The following is a 26,244-nucleotide window of genomic DNA, read 5'->3' as shown; positions in this document are numbered from 1 at the left end:
AGTCTGCTTTATGAATTCTTTAGATTAAAAATCTATACTTATTCCATAGATGTCGGTAAAGCAAAATACTGATTTGCCCATTGTCAAATTGATTTAGACAATATGCTCCAGAAACCCTCATAATTAAGACTAAATACATTCCTACTTTTCAAAAGTGTCTTTCCTAATACATGCTCTTACAAGGATCTTTTGAATGAAAGATTCAAAAACATTGCCGTCTAGACACTGGTGAACGAAGCAGGAAGAGATGGAGGCGAATAAATAAACAGCTCAAAAGAAAATTTTGACAAGCACCTATGACAAATATGCTTATATTCAAATCATTAAGTTCATAGACAGTTCCAGTTTTAAGTTACTTTATCAATAGAGACAATGGTATCTGCATATATTTCTCTTTTTTCAATATCAAATTATTTTAAATGAAGTGTAGCCTGGTGAAATGAAAGTTATCTTACATGAATCTATTAATTTTTCAATGTTATAATTATTGTTCCTTACTATATTATTATCATATGTGATATTATTCTAAAAGTTACAGAATTGTTAAAATGAGGTCTTTTAATTAATGATTATTTATTTTGGTATTCTCTTCTGTGTTAGTAATGTACAAACATGAAATTTTAAAATTGTGGCTCAGATTAAGTGTCTACCCAAATCAGCTACTGTGAAGTATCTGTGGAACCAGCTGCTGTTTTGCAAGACTCAATTTACCTAATAAGAATCTTAAAATAGTCAGCAATACGAAACATTAGAATAAAAAACTCCATGGAGGAAGAAATAAAAGAGCTCATGTGGTAACAGACTTCACTTAAGCAAAATCTTGATTATTGTAAGGTAATATTTCTTGACTTTATAAAATACATGGCTCCCTTTGTTGAACATAAAGATTTTACATTCTTCTTAATACTTGAAATTTTAAGTAAATCCCACGAATAAAGCAAAATCAAAGTAATGTGACAAAATGATGTTTTATTTTTAAACCACACATATTCTCTTCTAGCCTCCATTAAATTAAGAAACCCTAGGAGTACACTACTTTCTCTTATCCGAATCCTTGCCTTTCATTCTGTAAATGATATCTTTTAGTCACATTAAGGGAAGATTGGAGAGAATCTTCAGAGAGTAGCTGTTGAATCTACTAGTCTACCTGCCACAAGACCTTCTTAAATTCTGAACCAGTGATACTTAAGCATGCCAAATTTTAAGTAATTCCAATGGGAAACAAGTTTCCTTGAAAAACAACATGAGGAATGATTTCTTTGAACATGATCTAGGTTATACATACTCTGCTTTTGCAAACTGAATCTTCCGTGGAACATGTGTGTGCAAAATAATGTAAACTGGACTAGTCAGATTGGATGGGGAGGGGGCAAGGCTGCCCTATACTCCTTTGTGGCATCTTCCCCTCTGCCCTCCAGCACCACTGTGTACCTGACACCTCCAAGGTGATCCTGAGGTTCTGAGGAACACAATGACAAAACTACCAATTTAAAAACACGTTGACAGATTCTGTGATCACTTATATTGTGCATGTTCCTCTTCTGATTCAGTCCGTGGCGATTCTAAAGTCTAAAGCTACACATAAATATGTACAGTTCCCTTAAGGGGAATGTAGTGATAGTGTATTATAAACAGAGCTACTTTGGATGAGGGCACAGTTGGAAACCTTGCAAATTATCTATCCCATCATTTTTGGATTAAAGTATTTATGTCCTTTATGGGCCAAATAGTTCTCACGCCATTCCATAGAGCTGGAGGTATTAAACTTATCACATACATTCAGATAACCATACTGTTTTTCAATAACCATTCTACCTGCTATACTTATATCATCAACAGACTAAGTTAAAGATGTAAGATTTTGATTACTTTATCAAGTCACTTTTTGGAAGAGTGTTTGAAACTGAACTTAGAGAAATCCACTGGGAACAATTTCACATGGCTTCTTTTCCATTTCAATTATTCTAGAGTTTCAGGCTATTGTGTAAAGGTTTTATTTAGCAAAAAATAGCTTGTTTTAAAAGTTCCATTTTTTTCTCCATACTCAGGCGATAAATGTAAGTTACATTAAAAACACCCATTTAATAACTTTTTTTCTATACTGGCTGATGGTAAGAAAGATCTGAATAAAAGTCTTACATTTGGAGTTTGGTAATTGTTATAGATTCTCTTTTTGGCTGGCATTTTATGAGAAACAGTGTTTACCAACACCATATTGCTTAGTTCTTTCCAAATTACTTTTTGCCTGGAGAGAAAACCTGGATCTACTGGATGTATTTCCACCTAAATTATGTGCAGAGAAAAACATTTCTCATTTTGTTTTTCAAGGAAACTTGTTTCTCATTGGAATTACTTAGAATTTGGTGAAATTAGAAAATATAATTCTGTGAAAAACTCTGTATTCCACAATTCCTTAACTTCTTACTTCCTTTCTTTATTTCTTCATATCTTATATGAACTCCTCTAGACTGTTGGTAGGTGAAAGATACTGTCTCTTTCACTGCAGGACCAAGTAGGATTAAACACACACACACACACACACACACACACACACACACACACACAGATTGGGTCGCCTTTTTTTTTATAGAAGTAGTTTTACTTATAATACCTATTTGTTGATAAAAGACATGGCAAAATAAGTATTTCAAAAATCTGTGACATTTTAAGTTCATTTTAATTCTTAACAGTAGTATCTACACACTTTTTTTTTTTTTTTTTAAATCCTGGAGACAACCTTCACTATGTTAGGAATCTACAGTACCCTAGCAAACCCTCGAGCACAGGGGTAAGGGGGGGTTTGGGAGGGTTTAGGAGTCACTACATTTATATATGAACACATGTTTCAGGGGAGAAGGGTGGGGTCCTAAGGGAAGCATTTATTCCATGAATGTTACTTTCTATATATAGTGCCCCCACACCAGTATCTGGCATACAACTGATGAACCATTTGCAAAGTTATTTCTATATTGGTCTAAAGAGTAGAATTATCTGGCAATAATCATTAAAACTGGTGAGCTGTTACGTGCTAAAAATGAATGTCAAACCTAGGAAGTTGAAACTTTAATCCATTTTCATATACTCTTAAAATTTTTAATAAAATCCAAACTCTGTAGACTTATCATATAATCACTTTGGGGATTAAAAATATCACAATCTTGCCTGACGAGTCGTCTTAATGGTCAGTGAAATTTGTATGCTATCTGTGATCTTACTTAGTGGATATGTCTCAATTTCTGCTTTATTACATTCCATTACCATGTTTTATTCATCTGCCTATTCCTCTCCAGCTCAAAATTTCCAACTGAGAACAGAAAATGCTGTAACTTTTATGAAGGCTCATTCTCCCTCCTACCCAGTAAGCAAGGCTACGATTCTGATTAGGTTCTCAACAGACATATTTTTATCCATAATGAGCTAAGACAATGTGTACCCTAAATTTACCCCAGCTTCTGTAATTGATCAATTAGGAAGCATAAAGTATAGCCACTAAGTTCATATTTTCCCCTGACCTGTTTATGAGTAATCTTAAGCTTCTTTCATTTCAGCAGTCAAATTTAATGATCCCTGGTAAATCTGAAGATATTTTGAGATGAATAATCTAGATGAAAAGAGAGCAAGGTGTTTCTGATTAAATTTAGTTGTTCCTACAAGCATATCAGCTAGCATATTATGTAAGTGCCGTTGGACAACGGCAAACCTTTCTAATAATATTGGACACAGAATGATTAAATAGTAAAATCTCACACTACAGTACTGAGCAAGAATTTTCATGATGCCTATATTTCTGGATAATTATAGCTATGTTTTCCACTTTGGTATTCAAGCAGAAAGAATCTACTCTAAAAGAAAATTCAAGTATCCCTCCTCTCATCCCACTGTGTGGAAGAACACAGTACAACAGAGGGAACATAGCTGCCAAAGCAGCAGAAGACACTGATGGTGCCAGACATGCTTTCCTCATTTAAAAAAGTGCATATTCTCCAACTGAGTGCCCACATTGCCCACGTGATGAAGGCGTATTTGTTTTTTGAGCAAGAAGTAGACAGAGCAGCAGTGAGGGCAAGAAGAAATATCAGTATGTGACACACTGCAGAAGATCCAGAGGGTTTTGGGTACGCTGTGATGCATGATGATGCTGTCAGTCCAACAGACTGTGGAAGCATAAATAAATAGGCAATGACAATGCAGGATCATGAATGCTAATGGTATGAGGGAATGTTCCACAGGTTACCAAAAAAAGCAACTTTCTGACCCTGAGAGATCAGGGAAGTCTCTCTAGAATAAGTGATATCTGAAGTGAGTTCTAGAATCTTCCTAGTCAGAATGGAATCCACCAGAGCATTATCATATCTAGAAACGGTTGTTAGTAATACAGAATCTTGTGCCTCAGCCTGAACCCATCAAGACAAATCTATATTTTAACCAGATATTCAGGTGATTTTTATGCTCATTAAAGCTTGGAAAGCAGTTCTGGAAGACAACTTGTAAGTGGCCTAAGGGAATAGGCAAGAAGACAGCCTTCTAGGCAGATGGAACAACATGGGCAAAAAGGCTCAAGGCAGAAAGAACTTGCCTTGTTCTAAGAACTGTAGGTGCATAGTGGTTGGTGTGGCCAGAGGCAGTATAATGGGACAGATTGCTGGAAATGAGGCAAGAGAAGTGTACAGAGGTTGCAGAATAATAGGATGCTACATATGAAGGAATTGGACCTTCCACAAGGTAACGATCAAGGGGATCATTTTTAAATTTTAATAAGATCCTTTTAGCTGCTCTTTGGAGAAATTTTTGGTAGAGAGTAAGTAGGAAAGCAGAAGAAAATGAGAAGCCTATTGTGGTAGCTAAAGGGGAAGAGGATGGTGATTTAAATCTGGCAGTGGCAATGGGCTGGAAAGAAGGGCACACTTGCATAAGGAATAGTAATGTGAAGCTATTTAACAGACTCAGCAATTAATTGAACACAGGAGATGGAGAGGCTATGAGTAAGGCAGAAGGAGAAATCCCTGACACTCCCAGGGCATGGGGTTCTGGTGGGGGTGTCTGGGTAATTGGTGAAACCAATCCCTGGAAATAAGGACTGAATTTGGATGGAAAAGGTAGACAACTTGTTCAACAGGTTGGGTTTGAAAAAAATCTGTAGGACATAAGAGTGATGATATCTAGTGGTCCTCGGATATATATCGGCCTAGAGCTAAGAATTTGGAGTTCCCCAACAGAGTCGTTAAGAAAGCATTAAGAGAGGATTATATCACCCAGGGAGATAATGTAATTTGAAGGGAAAAGAAGGCACAAGAAAGAGAGCTGGGGAACACATAGAATAGCCCTAAAAACATACCAGAAAGGATCAGGTGAGAAGAAAAAATAGCCTAGGATTATTTACACAATAAGAACTATGTCAAATGTAAAATCTTATTGCTGATATGACCTTTCTGAAAGTAGTTTAAAAAGGAATGATGGGGGAGGGGGATTTGCCTGGGTGGCTCAGTCAGTTGAATGACTAAACCTTGGTTTTGGCTGAGGTCATGAACTCTGGGTCGTGAGATGGAGCCCTGCAGAGGATTCTGCTTGAGATTCTATCTCCCTCTGCCTCTCCCCCTCCTCAAATAAATAAATAAATCTTCAAAAAAAAAAAAAAAAGAAGTGATGGGTAAAAGAGAGAGTAGGAGGTTAGAGGGATGTGAAGAAGTGAAGGTAATGAATAGTTAGTTGACTTAATGAAAAGAGAAGAGTGGGGATATATCAATGGAGTCCCACTTAAAAAGCTGCTTCAGGAATTGTTAAATACAGACATCTGAACTTGATGGGCCCACCCAAGTTGTTTGGTTTCACTTAAAATTTTTTTTTCAAAATGGGAAAAATAAAGACAGCAACTTTCTTTATGAAATTCTGCTTAATGAGGCTTATTTTTGAGTTTGTTCACATTATGCAAACATCATAACTAGGAAACTATGGAAATGATAATCATTAACCTGAAGACATGTGCTACACAGGACCAAGGACAGATGCAAGTGCTGGGATCTCCCAACCTTCTTTCCAAGCTTGGAAGATCCAGACTTCAGTGTGATGACACAGCATTTTCACCCCCTGGACCCCAGTAAGCCTTTGTTTTGAAGAACAAATGCCTTTAACACGTTGAAGTCATGGTCAATCTGTGATACGATTATCTGTAGAAATATTCTGGGTACATTAATATTATTATCGCCAGGCAATTAAGCAAAATTCCAGGTAGATTGATGTTCAACTTAATGAGGCTAACATTTGTATTAAGAACTTGTATTAAACTAACATTTGTATTAAGAACTTAATGACATTGAGAAATGCCAAGAATAAAGAACCAACGGCATCAGCCGTGATAAAAGTGCAAGCCTTCGGAAAGGGGAATTAGATGTCTGGGCGCTGGATGGTCTCTAGGAATTGCTGAAGACTGTAAACAGACATGTCGGTGGTAGAAAGGAAGAACTTTCCACTGACCAGGCAGGAGAGTCCTCAGATCCCACACTGTCCCTGCTTCGGGGCCAGACGGCACAACACCGCCACCAATTCAGGCCCAGGGCCAAGTTCCTTGCTAAGTTCTTTATTTCAGGAGCAAGAATTTCTTAGCATGGGCATAATTATTTCTGTTCAACAAAGGCTGAAACTGAGCTTAGTGAGGTTAAGCAACTCATGCAAGTCACATAGCTAGCAGGTGGCCTTGCTGGGACTCAAAGTAGAGCCTGACAGATGCCGGGGCTCATGCTTAGAACAGCAAGGCCCCCGCCGCCCAGGAACTCATTAAATACTCACTTTTCAGGATTATAGTTGGGGCTGTGTTTGAAATCTAATGTTTAATATCCACACTTCCCGTTTCTTCCTTTTTCTGAGTCCTAGAGTATGTCTTTCTGAGTAATGTTTGTATCAAAATAACTTCTTATGATTACTCCTATGTGATTCTTAGTCAGCAGTCTGGGACATCTTTCCTATCATTTTTCTATTCATATAACCTCATTCTTTGTAATATTTTGCTTGCAATTTCTACTTTCACTTTGCTCATTTTCCCCAGCTTTGTCTTCTTTGCTATCTCCTCTCCTTCAAAACTATTGTTAATTTTCCCACATTACCTTTCCGCACAACTTCTGCTTCCCTCAAATGTTTAATGTTGAGTTGTCATTAGTTTACAAACATAAGATAGTTTCTTTTATATTCTTGTCTAGTTTCACAGGTGTTGTTTAATGTTAATAATTCTGTGTACTTGCTGTTTTGTGCTTCTGGGTTTACAAAGCACAGGCATTATATCAATTATTTTTTTCTTTTTTTTCATAATATATATCACATCCCTCATTGTGTTACCAGTTCCAGTATGTTCCTCGTGAACTGAATAAATCTGGCATCTGTTGGCATCAGGGGTTTTCTAGATGGCTGTCTAATATGCAGTTTACACTCAAGCTCAGTCACATTCCCCCTCTTATGGGGGAGAATTTCAGGCCGGTGTGAGGCCTGGGGAAGCTGAGGGAAGCTTTTGGGAAGTAAACCTGGACTTCAGCCAGTCAAAAGTAAATCCACTCCAGTGAGCAGACAGAGTATAGCAAGAGTGTCCAAAAAAAGGAGGGAAGTCATATGTGTGATGGGATACAACAAGCCCCCTAAAAGATGAGCCTACATCACATCCGTATAGGATACCTTTGTCATCTACACCCTAAGTGAGAACCTTGGGGCCCTGGCATAGTCAAACCTCTGACTCTAGCATCAGTGTTACCTACTGCTTTCTGTAACATTTCCTTTAGTTTCCATACCCTTTGCCATTAGTGACATTTCATATCATCCATGTTTTTACACTTCTTTAGCCAACTGCATTACTGCTGCCTGGAAACCCACAGACTCCTACACCTGCTCCTCCCCTCATCTTCTCTATCTCAGTTATCAGCCCCACACCTGGAAATCACAACTTGATTTCTCTTTGCCCTCAAACTCTACATTCATTCTATCAAATCATGTAAGTTCATCTTCAAAATTTAAATGGACTCTGTCCACTTCTCCTTATTTCCATGCTCTCACCCAAGTTCAAAATCCTTTCACATTTCTCACCTGATTATTGAACTCTTCTCTTAGATGATCTTCACTGGTCTCACTGCTCCTACTCCCGCCCTGCCATAGTCAATTCTCTTCATGCTTGCCAAAGTAATCTTTTAGGAACAAGACAGCCAGATTACTTCTTCCTTGTTTAAAAAATTTCTGGTGACTTCTCATCACACAGAAAGGAAAGCATGTGGTTTGGTACGTCCTGGGTCCTGCCCATCTCTCCCACCCCAACCACAGTGTGTCCCTGACTTGTTCCTCTGCCTTTTTCTATAATACACCAAGTTCATTCCTTTTTTTTTTAAAGATTTTATTTATTTATCCATGATATATATATATATATATATATATATATATATATAGAGAGAGAGAGAGAGAGAGAGAGAGAGAGAGAGAGGCAGAGACACAGGCAGAGGGAGAAGCAGGCTCCATGCCAGGAGCCTGACACGGGATTCGATCCTGGGACTCCAGGATCGTGCCCTGGGCCAAAGGTAGGCGCTAAACCGCTGAGCCATCCAGTGATCCCCTACACCAAGCTTATTCCTGCTGCAGGGCCTCACTTTTGCCTTTCTCCATAGGAACTTAATTTGCATGACCTGCATCCTCACCTCATTCAAGTACTTACTGTACTTTCTAGGCCTTAGAGAGTAGGTCCTCTGACCACCCCATGTAAAATAGCAACCCCAATCCCCCCTCCCCCCACACCATTCACACAGTTTTATCACTTTGCCCCTGTTTTGGGTCCAAAAGTATTGGACTTTTCACTACCTGGCATTATTACCCATTTAAATACTTGGTTAATTGGCATCTTTCTCACCTTGACATAAGCTCTATAAGGGCAGGAGTCTCATCTATCTTAGTCTTCCCTCAGTTTTCAGTGTTTAGCATGATGGAATGTGCTCAGTCAATGTTGATTGCATACACTGTTATTATTCATATCCATCTTTTCAGGAAGGATTTGAAAAAAGGAAGATCTGACAGGGAGGACTCTCCTAAGGGTCAGCATGATAGGTTGTAGAAACAGGATGTTGATTTGAAGGTGGACTTGGACCTGGACTGGCTAGAAGAGCAAATCTGTCCTGAACTGCTAAATGGGCCATCTTGGGCACGTGTCTTCCCTCTCTAAACTTGTGTTGTTGTTGTTGTTCTCTTTTCACGTGTAAGTAGCAATGATGACAGTTATTTTTCAAGTTTTTGTAAAGACCAAATACAGCTTCTATGAAGACCCTAGCATTTTGCCTACGACTGCAATTGGTTAACCCTATCTATAGGCCTGTCACCAGTCAGGGTGCAGCCCAAGCGGCAGGACGTTGACCTCATTATGAGTTCAAGTGACAAGTATTAAGGCAATAAAACAAAATGTTTAGATTTAAGAGAATATTCGTGCTAATGTTAGGAATACAGTACAGTGGTGTTTGGAGTAACACTGACTTAATACTGACTGTACCAAGGCTTTGTTAAACCACACATTTTAGAAAATTATATCGATTTTCAGCAGAGTGGACTAGTTTACCATTGGATCAAAAATATTCCACTGGCAATTGTAAATATTTTCTCGATTTGCTATTCTCCATGGTTTAAGGCATATTTGAAAATTGTAATTACTCTATCTTAAACTATTAAGGAGGCTGATAAACTAATCAAAGAAATTCCAAATCCTTCCAGATAGGATTAATTTTTTTTTCCTGATTGAAGAAGCCAAACTTATTACCCTGCAAATAGATTTCATTTTACATGACTCTAACTGAATGTATAAAATCTATTAAGTACATTTCCATTTATATGAAGATTTTACTGTGTTCAGTAAAATGTGCACTTCTAATCTTACTAGAGTCTCCTCCTAATTAAAGAACATATGGCTGGCAGATTTAAAGAACTAAAAAATGTTTTAAATTGTTTTACAAATATAATTTCTAAGTAATAAAACCTTTCTATGCTTTCAGGGAAGAATTTGTAAGCTATTATACTTATTTTATTTCTAGGAACAAAAACTGAAAAAAATACACCTTCCATTCTAAATAATTTCATACACAAGCACAATATCCATTAAATAACTTCAAAAATTAAATTTCAAACCTTTATTCCAAAAATAAGAATGGGTATTGTTCATTACAAAAGTGCCATTCTTTTAGGAGATCTCAGTTGATGTCATAAGCATGGTCTGTGATTTAGAGCTGGAGTAATTAAGAGCTGGGATAGGTGACAGATTTTTTTTTTTAAATAACTCTTTATTCATGAAGACTGAAACTATTTGAAATTTATCAAAAGGCTTCAGGAATATTATACTGCCAACTATAGAGATTCTTTCTGTGTGGGAAGTAATTGTTAATATATTAAATGAAGACACATTGAGGAATAGGAGATAAACACCCCATTCACTTATTCATTCTTTCTATCATTTAACACACTTACTGTGTGCCAACCATGTGTTAATCATGTCTGAAGGCTGGGATACAGTAGTAAAGAAAGAAGAACATGGTATGTGTAAGTAGATATTCCTATTAAAGTTTAAAGTATATGTTTATACAAGTTGAATAATGCAAGACAGATATATCTTTCAGAACACAAAACATTTTGTATATCTAAGCTGTTTTATGGGGAATAACTCAAGTGGAATTAAAAAAAGCCAACCAATTTGGTTGAAAAATTGGCCAATCTGGTTATATTACATCATATGGATTTAAATTATAGATAAACTGAAAGCTATTTTTGTTTGTTTGTTTCTCTCTTTTGCCTGTAATGGGCCATGGAGAACCATAGCCACACCTGCTTATATTGTGTTTGACTTTCCAAGCTTCAAATTCTAGAGCCCTAATAATTAGAGCAGCTCTGTTAACCTATGATAATTGATAATATTTTATTTGGTTCAAAACATCTTGACTCCATTATGCTTACCAAGATTTTTCAATGTGCTACTTTCAGTATTCTTCCAAGAGCATGAAACTGCCATATCAATTGTCTAGAACTGCTAAATCACTTTGAGAGTCTTTGATCACATTTGTTGCTAAAAATTAGACTCTAATGAAGTAAAATGTGAAATGAAATGCCACTTTAACCAAGAATCCAGGAAAAAGAAGATGAAAGGAAAATGAACTAAGGAAATTACTTTTCTATCTATGGGTCAGTTGGCTGTAGTCCCTAAGTAACTGAAAAACAGATAAGGAATTCTGGATGATCAAATAATACTAGAGATTGAGGTCTCCCAAATTTTGGCTATAGATTTTCAGCTAAATGCAGAAGGAAGCTGGACGGAATACACAGTAATCTCTGTACCATGGAGCAGTTTTGTAGACCTGATGCTCTTGGTGATTACAAAATAAACTGTTCTTCTTTTATAGATGAATGAACCAGACAGTTGGATGAGCCGAGGAGTGATTTTGGTATGTGGTACACTTGGGACCTAACAGGGTATAGCTTGTGAGCATGGCTGTCTGTGAAGTGGAAAACACTATTTGTGAGTGAAGCAATATGGGCTCTGAAGGACAGTATTGAAGCTGAAGAAAAAAAAAAGCAGCTATATCATAATACAATGGAACATTTGAGATGGATAAATGGCACAAGCAATCTAGTCCAAAGGGGGAATGAGAAGGATTTATTACATAATAGGTGGCACAGCTTGGACAGAAATGCTAAACTCTGGTTCTTAGGCCAGTATTTTTGGCACAGACCTATACTTTCATTGTAGAAATTATTCATAAATTTCTTTTCTAGGTATAGCTCTACTGTTTTTTCAAAGAATACACTTAGTAACTTAGTAACAATGAAATAAAAAAATGATTTCTAAAATAGAAATTAAGAAAAAATAAGACAGTTTTTATGCAAAACATGCATGTTTACCCCAACAAAATTCTTAGTATTGTAGGAAGAAAGCCCCTTGGCAGGGATGAAGTGAGTAAGAATGTATACTATCAATTCAGAGTGAGAAATATCACCTGAATACATGCATAGGAACATGGCTGTTTGGTGTTGCAATCGAGTGAGAAAAATAAGGTTTTCAACAGCACTAAAAACTCATGGAACTTTTGTAAAAAAATGAACCAGGCTGAGAAGTCTCTAAGAGGTAAAAGTATTCGGATGAATAGCAGAATTGCTCTTAAGAAGTAAATGTTAAAACTGTAGCAATAGCCCTGAGAGTTTTCATTAAGAACTACAGCTTTTCTAGAGAATAGCGATTTTTCTATACCTTTGTCATCTCATAAATCTGCTTATTACCATGTGTGTTACAGTTCGTAGAGCAAATTTGCTCTAAATGGTGTGTGATGAGCTTTCTAGCCAAAGGAGAATGTTTAGGCCAAAGTTCAGCATGAGTCTGGTTTATCTGTATGCATACCTAAACCCTGGTTAGCTCGAACAATTATAGTCCATCCTGCTTCTTTGTCTTCTTTCTGTAAAGCCTTATTCTGATCCTAGTATTGTGAAATGTGTGGAAGTTTTAATGTTCTGAATTTATATTCTCTATTGTATTTCATATTGATGGGTGCCGTAATTCATCTAATTTGAAAAAAAATTAATTGAGTGCAAAGGCTTTGTATTAAGAGATACAAGAGATTATAGGTGATTTAAAAATCAGATGATTAATAGAGCTGAAAAGGTCTTAGATTATTTGTCCAACCTGCTTATTTAAAAAATAAAGAAAGTGAGATCTTGCCTCAGATTTTTATACTTTTTGATGAAGCTAAGATTGAAACTGAAGTACCTTAAATTCTCATCTACTTTGCTTTATATTAAACCTCACTGGGCCAGAATCCCTGAACTTCCAAAGCTTGCTATTTTTGTAAGGAGGATAAATAGACATTTTTATACTTGGCTCAAAGAAAGGCAGAAATACAAGATGCTCTGGGGGTTTAAAATATGAACGTTGGAAATAAAGAAAAATTACAAAAAAAAACAAAACAAAGAAGAGCATTACAGGTTTTATTATGGTAAAGGTGTGGCACTTATAGTCTTTGTTATCTGGATACATGTAATCCATTTGTTACGGAGTTATTAGTTTCCATAAGATTGCTACTCTCCTCCTCCTTCTTCTTTTTTTTGGGGGCCCCAACATGGGACTCAAATTCATGACTTGAGATCAAGACCTGAGCTGAGATCAAGAGTCAGACACCCAACCAGCTGAGCTACCCAGGAACCTCAAGATGGCTATTCTTCTCACTGGAGGCTACTCAGTTAGTGGTATAGGAGCCAAAGAATGAACCAAGATAGGTGTTGGTTCCAGAGGCAGTCAACAACAAGAGGAGATTATGTTAAATCTCTTCCTATATTCAAAGCCAAATTTAATCCTCTCAAGGATCCTATGAAGTAACTAACAGATATTTTCTTTAAAAAATTAAAAATAAAGAGATGAGGCAATGCAATCACAATGAGACTAATTTCTCTATCTAGGGTCAGAATTTGTGTGAAGAATGTGAACTCATACCCTGACCTTACTGTTGAAAAGTCTATGCCCTTTCTCAATAAAACCGAGGGGGAAAAAAGTCTATGCCCTTTCAACAATGTCATCTTGTCATTCAAGCCTACTTAAAATTATTCAAAAACTTTATTCACATGGAAGAAAGCTGTGTGTGAGCCCTGCAGAAATTCAGCTTCCATAGAGGCTGGTTACCTGCAGGCATTGTGGGAGGGACACTGGATGTGAGTGTTGGAGGATGCAGGCTTGAATCTTTCCTTTGTTTCTAAGTAACCTGTAACTTTGGACCTGCTCCTTAACCATCATGAGTCTCAGTTCCCACATGTACAAATGGTGAGTGTGATACTTGCCCAACATCTTCCACAGAGTTTTTAAGAGGATCAGTACAGAAAGTGTTCAATAAATCTTTTCTCTATGGATGTCCTCACTCTACATTTGCCCTCACACTCAATCTAGTTGTACTGTCAAGATTCACAGTATTATTTTTATAAATCTAAATTGCTGTACAAATATAAGGTATCATAGTATGTGTCAGGCTTCTATACAGGGCTTTGTTACTGATAACATCCATTTATTCCTTCCTTCCATTTATTATTCCATTTATTCTTCAGTATGGTCTATAGTTTAGTGAGAGTAATTATTATTATTTTATTCACTGTAAAGACAGCTTCACTTTATAAATGTATAAACAATACTGTGTGACTTTATGAGGATCACATTTCCAGAGTTACTTTTATGGATTTGGAAGTATCTTGCACAGACAGCTATATTTATTCTTTTTTTTTAAAAGTATGCTCTACACTCAATGTGGGGCTTGTCTCATGACCCGGAGATCAAGATTTGAATGCTTTACCAACTGAGATAGCCAGATGCCCCTATATTTATTTTGCAAAACTGTGAGGAACAAAATAATTTTAAAATTCATGGTTTATTTAAAAAGTTTAGGAACAGAAACACACTGTGGCATACCAGTGCACATTTTAAGGTTTTTTTAAGTTCTGTTTTAAAAATAAATATGTAATACATGTAGGGACTGCATTCATTGGACAGGAAATATATAACGAGGCATGATTTGGAAAAAAAATACAGCATGCACTCATTGGGTAATATGACATGAATTACAAATATTACAAAGTGAATTCATTCTGTTGTTTTCTTTTCAATAGTTACTTACTCTGTCATCTGTTAGTATTGATCATACATTGTGCCAATTCCAAGAAAGGTTCTGTATGAATCCAGAGGAATAAATAACACATTCCCAAAGAAGGTCTGTTTTATTTCATTTTGAGTCATCATAGATGTCACTTTTCTTTGACCATCATGTGAAAAGTTGTCCATGGGAGAAGTCACTGATTTACTTGTGCATATATTGGCCCTAGTCATCTTTGTCTAACTAAATCCCTCTTCCTCTCTGAAGCCTTGGTTACTCCAAGTCCATAGTCTTCCTTTTGGGAACTCTTCAGGTCTGGTTGTCTAAAGTAGGCAGTAGGCAATCATCATATAGTAACTTGCACTGTTTGACATCTTTCTAAGTATAAATTCTGACTCTACATCTGGATGTTGAGACTCTTACATCTGATGTTTCTCTGCAACATTTGCCTCAACATGATGTCTGCTTTATTAGACAAGTATACAAATCCTTGATGAATTTCATGAATAGCTGATGTTTGAGACACCTTTCTGGTATTTTAACTCCTTTTTCCCCTAGCAGACTAATTTTCTTAATGGCAGGAGGGATATTTGGTTTCTCTAATCTCTTTGGGTTTAGTACAATGGTGGGCCAGAGGGGCATGAAGAAAATGCTCAGTAAATGTCTCCACAGCTGTCCTGACTCTCACATTTAGCTTCATACTCATCTTATTCTACTCTCAAGAATCATTAAAATGCCATCAGTACCTGGCTCCCCTCACTCCCTGTGATGTGCTGTGTCATAGTTGGAATAACCAGGAAAGCTAATAAATCACCCTATTCAAAGAACTGGTGAGGTCTTCTGAGGCTAGCCTCTCTCCAGTGGTGTTAAAGAGTCATTAACTCTGGAATTACAAAACTTCAAATCCCCAAAAGGTAAAGGAAAACTCTGACCCTGGGGCTGATTCTAAAATGCATTGCAGAAACTCTCACTTCTCTCTTGAAATGTGAGAGAGGAAAGTAACACAGGGAGCCTAACACACTTTTCTTGGGGTTTTAAGTAATTACATGTGAAGGGCTGGATATGCAAGACCTATTTTCCTCCTATTTCCTAGCAACATAAACTTGAACAAGAAGCCCAAAGTGGGCTAATCATGCTGGTTCTACCTGAACTCTTGGTTGTTTTCCTGAGTCACTAGAACTGAGTCATGTTCTAATTTAGTTCTAGCTTCCTGGCAAGACTGTCCTGCAAGGTCCTCAGGCTGCCCCGCAGAGCACTGATCTTCCAAAAGTGCCCTGCAACCAAAGGGCTCCTTGACCAAATCAGTGTGGGGAAACCCTACAATTAATGGCCCTTCCTGAAGATTCATAATGAGTATTAGTGTATTAACATGCAGATTTAACTTTGTGCAAAAAGAAAATGCTTTCTTTTTATAATTTCACATATTTCTTCTAGTATTAGCCTTCTAAAGATAAGATTTTGTAAAATGCTGTTTTAATACATATATCTCACTGTGATACATACAGAGAGGCATTTCTTAGATGCCTAAAAGAGATTTTACTTTCATCTGAGTCTCATATTCAGCTACTAATTGCTTTAATAATTTAGGAGACTTGGACGGATTGGGAATGACTCAAATTTATATTCACCCAAAGGAAATACGGATTAAAAAGATTGCTTTCTTATGGGCCATTTCTCCAGAGATAGTTGCCTGAATTAAGGAATAAAATGTCAGGTCAAACTAATTTCTTATTACAATCTAGCAGTCTAAATGGCAGCCATTGAGGTAAGTCCAGAGGGAGTTACATTTACAAGGGAACAGGCTTATTGACTACCTAAAATCAATCCTTCCTCGCATCTCTTCAACTTTAGAGAATAATTTTACCAGGTTAAAGAGGTCATTTTCCTTTAAAGAAATTCTGACCCTTGAGACGGCTAGCTTTGCAATAGGATATAAAAGTTGGTTACACACACACATAGAAACACATAGTGCAATACCTGTCCCAGTGATTGATCTGTCTATGCAACTACCTGCTTCTTTCAGCAAGAACAGTAACATTTGCTAAGAAACACCTAAATATATACATAAATCATTTCCCTCTCCAGAGCAAAGTTATAATAGAGAAATACCTTTCTAATTCTTCTTTACCTTTCTTTACTAAAAGACAAGGCTACATAAGTATATCACTAAATAATCACAAATATACAGACACATACATGCCACTAATTTCTACTTTTAGGTGGAATAAACACATTTCTTGAATTTTTAAAAAGAATGAAAAGTAAGTTGAAGAGAAAAAATGTCAAGTAGAAAAGAAATACATTATAACTAAAAATAAAAATAAAATTAGGAAATAACTTGATTTTTAAAATGTGCTTAAGAAATGATAGGCAAACTCTTTATATTCTAAGACCTGGTCAAGTGTGGAAATTATTTATGCTTTTTTTAAAAAGATTTATTTATTTATTTATTTATTTATTTATTTATTTATTTATGAGAGAGAGAGAGAGAGAGAGAGAGAGAGGCAGAGACACAAGCAGAGGGAGAAGCAGGCTCCACGCTGGGGGCCCAACGTGGGACTCGATCCCGGGACTCCAGGACGGCGCCCTTGGTCAAAGGCAGGTGCCAAACTGCTGAGCCACCCAGGGATCCCCTATTTATGCTTTTTATATCATGCGTAAATGTAAAAAATAGAACATTAGCTAGCTTCTGCAAATATTTAATTTTATTTTAAACTTACATGGATTTAAGAACAAATAGATACTGGGCACCATAAGTTTAGCCTAGACACTGGTAATGTATCATAAAATCTTGTTCTTTGGAATAGTGTATCAATTAAGCAGTATCTTGACATAAATAATCCTACTGACTTAATAATTTTTAAACTGCACAAAAGATTCAAGTATAGATTATTTGCCTGTCCATTGCTCCACATACCCTCTAACAATATGCTTAATGTAAATGCAAAAGAATTATTTAGCTACTTAGACTGTATTTAAATTTGAAGCTGAAGAGATGTGCTCTTTATAAAAAACAAAAACAAAAGCAGTTGGGTGTCAAGGTTCCTATTACCCTGTCTCACTAGGCCTTTCTTCTTCTTGTATACTGTGGACCTAATTACTAACTGACAGATAGCAAAATGACAAATCATCATATTATCAACCAAAAAAAAAAAAAAAAAAAAAACAACCTGAACTATTATTTCAATATCTAAATCACTTGCAAGATTACAGTTCAAATGACACAATAGTGCTGCTCAATTTAAACTACATCTTTCTGTAAAGCTGAAAAGCAGATTAAATTTGAATAATTAATTTTAATGTTTTCATTTATATGTGGTACATTAAAATTTTACTTGCTCTGAGCCATTAATGATGGACTATAACCCAATTTCCAGGATTTAGCGATTATTTCCGCACAGATTAGCCTTGCTGTTTATATCAGGCAAACCTTCTCAGAGGCAATGCAAAATTTGTAACTATACTTCACTTCTAATTGGTCTGGCTCAGGCATGCTATAACTAAGCAGACCTTCCTGGTATAACATTCTGAAAGATATTGTAGCTATTTCCTGGAAAATATCTTTTGTTAATTAATTTTCAATCACTTTTAAAGTACAGTACAGTCCTTTGACACTACTCCTAATGGCCTACTTAAAATTACATATTATTTAGCATAGCCAAGAAAATTGTTTTAATAAACTTGCCTTAACATCAGTGTTTCATTTGATTTTTCCTTCCGTCCTATAAAGCCACCGGTTTTAGTCATTTACTCACTTATTAAGGACTGAGTGTGGTGTGTGTGTGTGTGTACAAGGCCCTGGGCTAGGCACTCTTCAGGATATACAGGCTTAAGTTAAGAACCTGGTCCCCTTGGAAGTTCTCTTTATTGCAACATGACAGAAGGCAACATAGTACAACCCAGAGTAGGAAGAAAGGAGATTGAACAAGAAGTCAAAATCTATGAATCTGCTACTTTCTAGCTGTGAGATGCTTTGACCTCCAAATAGGAGAAAAACTCAGTCAATAATGGCTTAAATATTTATGAAATTTATTATTTCACACAACATGAAGTCTTAAAATAGCTCCAGGGTTGGTTAATTAAGGAGCTCACTAGTATCTCCAAAGACAAGTTCTTCCCATTTTTTTTTCACTCCACCATCTTCAGAATATTGATTTTGTCCCTCCAACTAGCTTCTTTCAGTATCCCAAGATGGCTGCCTCAATCACCCCCCACAATGTATGCCAACACAACATTCAACATTATTCAGCAAAACCAAATTTAATTAAAGAAGAGTTGTCTTTTCCTTTTCAACTATAGACAGAAGCCTGGACTATTGCCACCATAAGTTTACTATATGTCCTTTGCACCCTTTGCCACTTCACTAAAACTGGATTAATCAGATTTTCTCAAAGGAATTTTCACTGAACAATGGCTTGTTAATTTGACCTACTTGCTTGAAAAAGATGACAAATTTGGTTCCATGAGAAATCCTAGTACCTTCCTACTCAAAGTAGGAACATTTGTGGTCCCTGGATAACATTGACATCATCTGAGAGCTGGTTAGAACTGAAGAATATATATCCTCACTCCAAGGCATACTGACTCAAAATCTGCATTTTAACAAGATGCCCAGGTGATTCATATGCACACTAAAATTTCCAAGGCATATTTTTATAGACTCCACAGATGTTTTGAAACCAAATATTTCATCAGAATTATGCTAACATTGATGTTTTCATAAGAAAGTGTTTTCTGAAGCAAATTGCATTGAAGCCAATTTAATGTTTTAATCAATTTTCTTTTCAGAGAAAATCTGTTTCCTTTGTTCTTTTTTATTTTCTTCAAATTATTTTATTTGATCAATTCTTCTCTAAGTAAATTTTACAAAACATTCAATTCACTTATCATCATTTGTTTTTTATATAAAATTATAGTATTTAACCTGCTGCCACTATGCCTCTTTTTTTGAGGAGGAAGGGACATTTCTACTAAGTTCAACTTTCCTGGCTTAAATTTACTATCTCTAACTATTGTCAAAAATGTTTTATTTCTTTTAATATTAAGTCAATACAAATTTTGCTATCTTTGGTTCTACCGATAGCCAATTTTATTTTTATTTGGTTATTTCTAATTAATAATAATTATATTTTCATTTAATAATGAACTAATAACAACTTTCATTATTAGAAAAAAGAACTACAAATACTTATCTTCAAACCAATTAAATAGCTACAGCTATCCTGATGTGTTGTGTACTAAGGTCTTAAATAAATTTTAAAAAAGGGTCTTAACATTTAAGCTCAAAACAGCTCACGTAAGAACATCTTGCTGAGTTCTGGTATCCTTCAAATTCAAGCTAGATTATATTAGCTTTTGTTTGTACAACGTAAAGTCATTATCAGGGAGATTAGTACATGTTGGTTACTATAAGAATATCCACCAATAAAAATTCTACTGGAGCATAATCTCCTAAAGGGTCCTAAGATCTATGTCTCATTCATGTTTATTCCCCTGCAAGAACACAAGTGGTCAAAACATTGTTGAATTACAGAAGAGAAATAATAAACAGATCAGTTCTCAATCACATGCTATAAGAATTCAGAAAAGGGAAACTTGGTCCTATTTGGGTTATAAGAGAAGTTTTCATGCCGTAGTTTGGTATTCCTTCCGGAGGGTACAGCATAATCCAAATATAGAGATGGAAATGCCCAGAGCTTTTTCTGGGACACTGTTCATTTTGATTAAGTAAAAAATGCTTATGAGCTAGTATTGGAATATAAATTTTGAAAGGTAGGAAGTCAGCATTCTTATCAGTGAGATAATTAATCTGGTAGTCAGTGCGTATTAGGCATAGAGGGTGGGGAGTAGAATGAAGGGAGGGAGGTGGCAAGAAACCGGCAATAGTGAAATCAATGAGTAGGATATTGCAGAGGTAATAAAAGCTTATATCTGGAAAATAGGAACTGGAGTGGAATAAAAGAAACAGATGCTGAAGACGCTTCATAGCAAAGATGTCTTCTACCTTGACTCTCTTTTTTTTTTTTTTTTTTGACTCTCTTTTCATGCTGTTTTTTTTCTCCTCAAGGAGAGGAGTTATTTGCTAATAACTTTCAAATTCTAGTTTGCTGTCTCCTGAACTGCAGATATTTTAGTCACTTTAGACTAACCCCTGGACATTTCTTCTACCATTTTTTAAATGAACCTCAGTGTCTCAAAATAATCCTCCGTGTTTTTTCCCAAACTAAAATTTCTTTTTTCAATGATGACATTATGAAAGGTAAAAATCAGCCTTGTATACTACTGTCACACAGGACTACCAATTTTATCTCTTAATTCATGCCTCCATTTTTCTCTCTGCCTGTACCCACCACCTCTGCTATAGTCAGGGTCTTACTTACTTTGGCCTACCTTTACATTGTCTTCCTAATTGGTCTTTCTATCCAGTTCTCCAAGTCCATCCTTCACATAGCTACCAGAGTAATCATTCTGGCATGCAAATCTAACCATGCCACTCCTCAACTTATAATCTGTCAATGGTTTCTAAAGCTTGCCTTTGGGAAACATAATGAGTTATAATGGAAAGGGCAATATAATTTAGAATGAGATTTGTAAATTTAAATTTTGTTTTTACTATATATTAGTCATGGGGCCTTGAGCAACTCATTTAACTTACCTGGACCTCAGCTTCAAAAAATCCTTATAGGATTATTCTGAAAATTAAATGGAATTGTATCTATAAAGTGCTTAGCACAGTATATAATAGGCACTGGATAAATACATACTATATAAGAAAATTACCATTGAGAAAGAGATAATAAATTTTTAAAAATATTCTGGGCAACACCAGGATTAGATACTTTCTTAGCCTAATAAAGTTAAATAGCATCAATTTTCTAATAAGGAGGCAATTACACCAACATTAGGATCCCTGTTAATTGTTTAAAAAGAGACAATTCTACTTAGTTGTAGAATTAACTACTTTGAATAAATATAGGCTCATGTCATAATAGAGTCATACATAAAATAACCCTCTTTGGTATGTGGGTATTGGTCCCTGAACCAAGTAAACTCAAGCAATAAGTGCTGAAAAAATTTTGATGCCCCATATAAGTGCATTAGGTTGGCTCTACTCTTTTGGATTAGTGACCAAAAAATAAGTATCTTTTCTATCTGGACATGTCACATGATAACTGATGGCAAGAGAAATGATAAGACGCTGTGGCCACTGCTGGAAGGAAAGAAAATTAGGAGTGACAGGGAAGTTAAGGAAGTGAATGGAACAATATTTATATTTTGGTGGAGGGAGGAAAAGAAATATAAGATTATGACTTGAGCTATTATTTACCCTAAAATTAGAAGAGATCTAGTTTTATGTTTGTTTTTTGTAGACAATGAGTGGAAAGGAATGAGAGACACAACCTGTAATATAGAAGTATGTAATTGAAGCATCAGATGGGGCAGGAGGGGATAAAATCAAGGATTACATGATGGACCCTTGATTAAAAAAAATGTTTGATAAATGTAAGCCTTGATAAAGTTAAGTCTTGATAAAAGAAAGAGTCCTCTTCTATTGAACTAGGAAGAAGGAAGGAGATAATTCTTGTAGTTGAGGTAAATTTGTGGCTGTGAATAATTTCCAACCTTGTCTGCACATTACCCTGACCCAGGGGGCTTCTACAAAAAAACCAGTACAAGGGCACCACCCTGAGATTCTGATCTAATATATCTAGACCGGGATTGGGCATGGGAATTTTTTAAAGCTCCCCAAGTGATTTTAATGTGCATCCAACACTGAGGCCCACAAAGTTGCTTTGTGTTAAAGAAAAATGGAAGATAAATGACACTAGGAGAGATCATCTTGATCTCTCTATGAAAAAAGTAGCTATGAAAAAAGTAAATTCTTTGGCAGGATAAGAGGAGTGTTTATGGGATAGGGGCAGAAAAACTTCTGAAGCTTGTGTAAAAAGCTTCCATTCCTTATCATGCTGCTTCTGTCTACATCCATATGTGGCAAGCAATATATAAAGACATCAAGAACACACACTACAAGGAAGAGGAGCATCATGGAACCATCCATCTGTTGTCTAACACCCAAGGTGATGTTCAGTGGACATGGGGGTGGTTGATTTCAGAAAAGATAGCACAAAGAATATAATGTGACTTAGTAACATGTTATCTTTCCATCCATCTTAGAAAAAAAGCAAAATAAAATAATAATATAAAATAAGGCATGTAAGAAGTATGTATGTGGGTAGATCATACTTTTGGTGTGTGTTATGAATTTATACTTTTATTCAAAGACTTATAATTCTGCTACATAAAACATCTGCTATAGGAGAACACAATTAGGCAAACATGATACATGAAAACACACAAAATTGGGCAGCCCCTGTGGAGCAGCAGTTTAGCGCCTCCTGCAGCCCAAGGTGTGATCCTGGAGACCCGGGATCGAGTCCCACGTCAGGCTCCCTGCATGGAGCCCGCTTCTCCCTCTGCCTGTGTCTCTGCACCTCTCTCTCTCTCTCTGTGTCTCTCATGAATAAATAAAATATTTAAAAAAGAAAACACACAAAATCAGTGGACAAGGTATTGGAAAAATTTAAAACTAAACATATATGTATATATATGTGCACATATAAAATTACACATACATATTCAGTCTATAATATTGCCTATAATTTTTTTTATTGCCTATAATTTTAAATTTGAGTAAATAATGTCATCTGTGTTGAAGTCAAAGATATATATATTTATATATATAAATATATAAATTTATATATATTATATATAAAATATATATATTTGTGTATTTCATGAAAAATAATAGAAACAAAAACCATAGAAATAAAAAACTACTTTAATGCTTTTACCAAAATGGGGTATTCACCTTTCTTAAGACTAAGGTAATCTTTGTCACCGGTGTTTCTTTGAGAATTGCTTTGATATGCTGCAGTCAGTTAGAATAGGAAAAAAGAACTTTAAAATTTTATGTTCAGGTATACTAACAACATACAATAACTTCTTTCATTTCTTTCCTGTAAGAAATGGAATATACTCCAACTGTGAGATTTTGCTGAAAGAACAATAGTAAGAAAACCTTCCCAGTGTTAGGCTTCATTAACTAAAGTCTATGTCTACAAACTCAGAGGCAGAGACACGCTCATGGGGCACTCTACCCATCTCACTCTATACTGATTAGAACACATATGGAACATTGTGTTCAGTTCTGGGACTATCTTTTAAAAGAGCTAAGAGAAAGACAAATGAGTTTGCTAGAGGTACCATACTATATTTACAATGTAAAGGTTAGAAAGTGGCTAGAAACTCACAGAAGCTTTTTTAAGAAAGGGCAATTTAATAATTTGAATAATCCAGCAATGGATGGAATTCCCTGTAACTGGAATAGCTAGGTCCAGGCTCAATGACCATATGTCTATAAAAGCAATGGTGAAAAGATTCTAAACATCAGGTTTGACTCATCATGTCTGAGTTTTGATATGGATGACCTTAATGTCCCTTTCTAAATCTGTAATGCCATTATTAGGAAAAGAGATATATGCAGTGGACAAACAGTTAATGCTATTTAATGTGTTAGTGTTTTTCTTTTTTTGTTTATTTAAGTAGTGTTAAATCTTATACATGACCTTCTGTATGATTATGCACATGTTTGCATATCTAAGCGTAAGTAATAACACTCTAAAGATTATGCATCTTAGATCAAGCCATTCATCTACAGACTTTTTTTTCTGTCAATCCTGTAACCAGTATTTCATAAGCATTAAAAAAGAGATTAAATGGCTTTCCTTAAGAGATACATGCATCAGGAGTTGTTCTAAAAATATCTACTAAGCAAAGCAATATTCCAAGTTATAGCTGGCTTATGATAAATAGCACAGGAGCATATATATTGGATGCTTGTTTATTCTTAGGTGGGTATTTATATATGTAACGTAGCAGGACTTTAAAGAATATTAGTTTAAACATTTCCTATAACATCTGAGAGATTATGTCACATCGCTATGGATTTTCAGCTTCTGGGATTTGATTTTACCATGAACTAGGCAGCATTTTTTTTCCTTTCCAGGTTCTATCCATAAAAGAACACTAGGATACTGATCCTGACTGCTGAAGCAGCAGAATCAACAGGGGACCTAACCTCTGGGGAACAGCCTGGGCTATGAGCTGTGGCAGCCTGCACCTCCTGACAGTGCCTCCTTCCTTGAGCTGCTCACACAGCCCCAACCACTGCTCTGATTCTCCGCGGTCTCGTCACTTCAATAAGCTCCTGTCACAGACTGACTAGATTCAGCAATTGAATTAGTTTGCTAGGCTGCCATAACAAAGTAGTACATGCCAGATGGCTTAAGCAAGAGAAATGTATTTTCTCACAGTCCTGGAAGCTAAAAGTCTGAGATCAAGGTGTTGGCAGATGGCTGACTTTACTCCCAGCCTTCAGGTGATCTTCCCTCGTGTGGGTCTGTGTCCTAATCTTCTTATAAGGACACCAATCATACTTGATTAAGACTTCCCCATGTGACCTCATTTCACATTAATTGCTTCTTTAGAGTTCCCGTCTCCAAATACAGTCTCATTGTCTCATTCTAAGGTATTGTAGGCTCGGCCCTCAACATGTGAATTTGCGGGGGAACACAATGGAACCCACAACAGTAATTTTAAAACATACTAGTACACTGAGCTGTCTTTTCAAAATACGAAATACTTGTTTGACTTTTTTTTTTTTTCAAGATTTGACTGGATGTTTTTGCATTCAGGAATTTTGCTAAAGATAATTTGGATAATATGTTTTATGTTAGCGATCTATATTTTAAGGCAAAAGTCTAGATATTTGGAGTTTCGATTTAGTTGCTGATTCTACTTGTTCACTACTTGCTACGAGCCAGGCTCTAACCAAAGGTGATACAAAAGCCTTGTTAAAAACTTAAAAATATTACAGAGGAATTGCAGTTATAATTTTAGATTTGCTGGATACATTAGCATAAAACCTCATTGAAGTTTGTTAACATGCTCCTTGAACCATAATAGAGAGAAGCATAAAGTAATATTTGAAAAGGATACTTATTCTTTACATATGGAGAAATCAGTGTTTTCTTTTTCTTATGAAAGAGCTTCTCAGTAAAGAACTCAGCTAAGATTGCTAAATGCCTTTCCAATTTAATTAAAAATAAAGTTTTATCTGAAATGGATTAAACACAACTACTGTTTAATTAAACCAAAAACCTTTAAGAGGATCTCTCCAATAAGATCAATTAACATTCTGTTCCATATTGAACATAATTAGAAAGGCAATTCCTGCAATCCGCTGACATAACCTTTAAAATACCCTTGGCCTTTACAATATATCTATATGGCATTTCCTTAAGAATCCAAATGGTTAAACAGAAAAAATATAATACTAAATTTAATGTTAGCTTTCATTTTAAAATTAAAATTACTCAGAAAATAGAAATAATAAATCTTATTTCACAACTGGGATTCCTGATTAATTTGAGAAATCTGCATGAGAAAATATATTCCCATAGGCAAAAAAAAAGGAGGATCAAACTTTACCATTAGAGAAGTGAAATACTGAGCAAATATAAGAGGAATTCAAGTCCACACTTCTTTTTAAACACAAAAGAGTTTCAGTCAGAGC

The 26,244-nt window shown here is 35.7% G+C and overlaps 1 protein-coding gene and 1 long non-coding RNA gene across 3 annotated transcripts in view; one reads left to right on the top strand and one right to left on the bottom strand.

Moving 5' to 3' along the window:
- EDIL3 (EGF like repeats and discoidin domains 3) overlaps nt 1–26,244 on the bottom strand; it is a 393,012-nt gene that overhangs the window by 44,478 nt on the left and 322,290 nt on the right. The gene's annotated exons all lie outside the window — the stretch shown is intronic.
- On the top strand, nt 4,365–6,137 carry LOC112653193 (uncharacterized). The gene is made up of 2 exons (XR_003131966.3): nt 4,365–4,722; nt 5,991–6,137. It is a non-coding gene; the product is annotated as an uncharacterized LOC112653193 (long non-coding RNA).

Source organism: Canis lupus, chromosome 3, assembly GCF_003254725.2.
Source record: "Canis lupus dingo isolate Sandy chromosome 3, ASM325472v2, whole genome shotgun sequence".
Lineage (NCBI taxonomy): Eukaryota > Metazoa > Chordata > Mammalia > Carnivora > Canidae > Canis > Canis lupus.
Note: the sequence above shows the minus strand (reverse complement) of the source record. Positions and strands in the feature narration are given on the sequence as shown.